Raw genomic sequence first — 4264 nt, 5'->3', positions numbered from 1 at the left:
AAAAGAGTCAACAGTGAAAGTGGGTGCCCAAAAGCGATCTTCTTGATATCCAAAGCTTTATTCTAACAAGTTGAACACCGAAATTCTTCCCATCCATATTCTCCTGGAATCGATATTAAGATGGGATTAAATAAAGCCATGGAGGATTTATGATCGAACAAGGTTACATGACTATTAGCTCCATTGGTATTTATATATTTTTGCAACAAAAAAGGAGATAAGGAGGTATCATACATCTGACTCATCATTACATATAACCGTGCAAGCAACAAACCCATTGCAAAAAGAGTATAAAGAAAGTTACACAAAAATCTAAGTTTCTAGCTATCTCTATACTAATCCACTTGTCAATATGCCTTCATGTCGAAGTCTTTGAACCAAGCTGCCACCGCCACGATTCCGTCTTCATCATCTTGATTCCATGGTCATCTTGCCTAAATTGCCAAGCCATGCTTCAATTTCATTTGCAGCCAGTCACAATCTCTAGCCTGCATATGTTCAAAACAAAAAGGACCCAGAATAAATCACAACAACCAAGCTAGCAGAACTTTGTGTCATAACAGCACAGCCAGTTTCCTGACGGCCCTAACAGTTACTAGCAATTTCTAACTTTACACAAAAAATAGCATAACCATATACCTTTCAAAAACCAGTCCCTGCATTATATTTAAACCAAAGTTCAGCTCCATTGACAAACAAAATCCAAGCCACGACAGTTTGCAGTCAACACAATTTTGAACAAGCTGCCACAAAGACATTCAGAGGTTTTATTATTGTCCAAGACTCATTCAGCACATTAACACAATTAACATTCAGCCAACATCCATCACATTCAAAGCTCACTATTCATAAGTGCATAAGTCAAGATTCAGCACATACAGTTTGTGAGCCAAGACATTCAGTCAACACGGAAAAGAAACTCACAGATAAAACCATTTTAGTCCCTGTAAACCTGCAGCATTCCTACACATTGGTAAATCATATCCAAACAACACGTTATGCCACTTTCAGCATCATACACAAATTAAACCACACCTGCACATATCATACCAAGCTGCCAGTCAATATATTAGGTCTCTAACCACCAAAAACAATTACAAAACAAGTTCCAAAATTAACCACCTTTCGTGCCAACCTAACCGAATATAACTAATTCTCCTAATCATTTAATTAACTTGCTAATAGAACCTCAGCTATTACTAATTGTTTTACTAACAGTTCCGGCTTAACTTCAACTTCAATAATAGAGAATAACAGAATTGCAAACCTATAACTAATTTATTCTCCTAACAGAACTCAACTTCACAAAGAAAGCCGGTCCCGTGTGTATTCCATACCTCATGATCATGGCCAATAAGTTTCGGTCCTCCATCCACATTGTATTTCAGTCACAGCTCCAGGTTATCTACAGCACTGCCATATTTGTTTGTACCACCAAGAAACCTGCAGAGCCAAAGCTAATGTTAGTCCCACATTCAAGAAATTAAAAAATTTCATTGCAAGTTGTCATTTAGGTCCCACATTCAAGGATTTATCATCATTACCCAATCATTGCTCATATAAAAAACCAGTTTCACTCACCTACAACGGACACCGAGAAAAGCACAAGCACTAACCTTCTCATTGTTTCGCTTGCAAACTTTGAGAGAAGAAGTGCTGAGTCTAAAGTTCATACACACTTCACTCTCCATCGATCTCCATCACCCTCTCTGCAACCTTATCCTTCGCTACTTCATACTCCACTTCGCCAATCAACTTCAGCTCCCATCCATAATCGTTTCTGCAGCATCAAGCTCCTACCATCATCGCCGAGTCTTCAATGTCTGTGACTCTGTATCGCATAGCTTCAACAAAATCTTCACACTCATCAATAGTGAACCTGCGATGAACGCGACTCTTAATTCGTTCAGAAATCAAAGAAAGAGGAGAAGAAGAAGATTCGCGAGGCATTGAAGGAACGAGTCTTACCTGAAGAACCTCTGGTATCTACTTCTCCGTCGGAGCGCCTCTAAGGATTGTCGTCACCGGTGAAGTCCTCCGATCAATCTTCAAGAAGCCTCATCACGATTATCATCCAAGACTCAACGCAGCTTCACCTCCTGTAATAATCTTCATCGTCACACCGCTACAACTCCGCGCATCTGCAATCATTCACCATCGGCGCAACGCATATCATCGATATTTCCTCACCCTCGGAAGATTGAAGAATCGTCAGGATTGCTCCGACTGGTTGGAACCGAAATCAAGGAAGGTGATGGGGGAAGTCCATTTGTGGCTGTTTACGGCAAAGGAGAAGGGAGGAATTGATCGGAGAAGGTGACCTAACCGCCGTCGCTCGCGAGAAGAAGAAGAGCGTGGAAGTCCAATAGACGCACACAGGTGAACCCTAATTCAACTCAATTTCCTTTTTCTATTTTCTCTTTTTTTTATTCCGCTTTTTGTTTTATTTGTTTGTTGATAAAGAAACTGAATAATAAAAATCTGGATCATGTACAAATGACTTCTGGCCCGAACTAGCTGTCCACCCCCCTGAGGCCCGTGCTACCTTTTTTTGCTGTTAGAATTGTACAAAAAACAAAACTGCTTCTGGGCCTGGGCCCTGCACCCCAATCACTACATACACCATGTTTTCAGATCACACCCCCTGTTTCCCTTAATATGTTTGGAGTTTAATTAGTTTTTTCTATTTTCTTTTAGTGATCAAAGCTAATTTTTCTACCATAATTCTTAGGCCTCAATACCAATTTTGACACATAGAAAATAATCACAAGAAATATTAGTTTAGGCTAACTTTGGTTTAATTCATTTTTGCTTAAATCTAATTCTATTTCTTTCATAAAAAATGATCATTAAAAAAATACTAGTTTTAAGCTATTTTGTTTTAGTCTCTTACTTGTAATTTTCTTCATAAAATCAATATAAAAAGAATTGTTAGTTTTAGGCTATTTTGTTTAGTCTTTTACTTGATTCAATTTCCTTCATAAAACCAATAAAAAATAGTAGTATTTTACTTCACTTTTGTGCTATATTTTTGACTTGTTCGATTTCATGTTTTATGCTATTTTCAATATTCTACTTAGCGCTTTATTTTTCATGTTTCTCTTTCTCCTAACCATAGGTAGAAACCGTGATAACATTAGGTAGAAATTCTCTTCATACTTAGGCTAGTTTCTTTTTTCTTTTTCAACTTTAATACATTTAAAAATACTTGAATAAACTCCCATAAAAAATACCAAGAAAACTCATAAAAAATGACTAATAAATACTTTGACTAATAAAAAGGGAATGGAAGCTTGTAACTTCCCTTGCTTAAGGGATGTTCGAGTGCTTGGAGCTCCCTTGCTTAAGGGTTCCATTCAGGCGTAAGTTCCCAACTCCTAAAAAACACCAACCAAAGAGTAACTCGAGTTTCCCTTGCTTAAGGGATTTCCTCGAAACACTCAAACTCTCTCTCTCTTCTCTCGCTTTCTTAAGGGCACCGTTATTTCCGCTCCATTGCATCCTAGGTCGATCCCTTATGCAAGATCGCGAGCGTTAACTCCGCCCAACTAAAAAATACAAAAACAAACAAAACTAAAGAGCCGAACTACGGCGCTCTGATTCCTGAAAAGGATACGTAGGCATCAAGTCGCGGGGCTTGAACGAGCACATTTGTAAATATTCCTTCTTTTCCCCGTATTTCTTTTGCATTCATTCGCATATAGACATAGACATAGTACACACCCTTTAGATAGAAACAAACATAGGTGGATACCATCGAGTACGATGGGCGCGAGGGGTGCTAATACCTTCCCCTTGCGTAACCGACTCCCGTACCTTGATTCTCTGGTCGCAAGACCTTGTTCCTTCCTTTGTTAGGTTTTCTGATATTCCTTTCCCTTATGGGATAAATATATTGGTGGCGACTCTGTTCATTTTTCGCGAGCGTGCGACAAGCAGATCAACACATTCCTGGGTGCGAAGAGAAAGCGTCCATGGGAGGCTTGAGGAATCCTTTATTTTCTTTATTTTATCTTGTAAGCCCGAAAGAGGCAAATAAAAAAAAGGAAAGAAAGAAAAAAAAGAGAAAAAGAAATGATTATTTGACTAATAAATGTTTGTTTCTCTTTTGTTTAAACAAATCTAAATTCCAAGATCCTTGAAAACATTGCATATGCATTTCATTCATAAACATTGCATAACAGGTTCACATGACGGGTTTCTCATCTCCTCGCTGTTTATTTCAGTCAGAAGAGATGGATTCCGAAACAAGCGTCAAGAATCT

At 38.4% G+C, this 4264-nt stretch overlaps 1 long non-coding RNA gene across 1 annotated transcript; it reads right to left on the bottom strand.

Annotated features, from left to right (window-relative positions):
* Positions 1-940: 940 nt before the first annotated feature.
* Positions 941-1657, bottom strand: LOC131623242 (uncharacterized). The gene is made up of 3 exons (XR_009290176.1): positions 1617-1657; positions 1338-1443; positions 941-1035 (listed from the first exon to the last, which is right to left on the bottom strand). It is a non-coding gene; the product is annotated as an uncharacterized LOC131623242 (long non-coding RNA).
* Positions 1658-4264: the final 2607 nt, after the last annotated feature.

Source organism: Vicia villosa, linkage group LG1 (assembly GCF_029867415.1).
Source record: "Vicia villosa cultivar HV-30 ecotype Madison, WI linkage group LG1, Vvil1.0, whole genome shotgun sequence".
In the NCBI taxonomy this organism is placed as follows: Eukaryota; Viridiplantae; Streptophyta; class Magnoliopsida; order Fabales; family Fabaceae; genus Vicia; species Vicia villosa.
The sequence above is the reverse complement of the archived record's forward strand: the minus strand, read 5'-3'. Positions and strand labels throughout refer to the sequence as shown.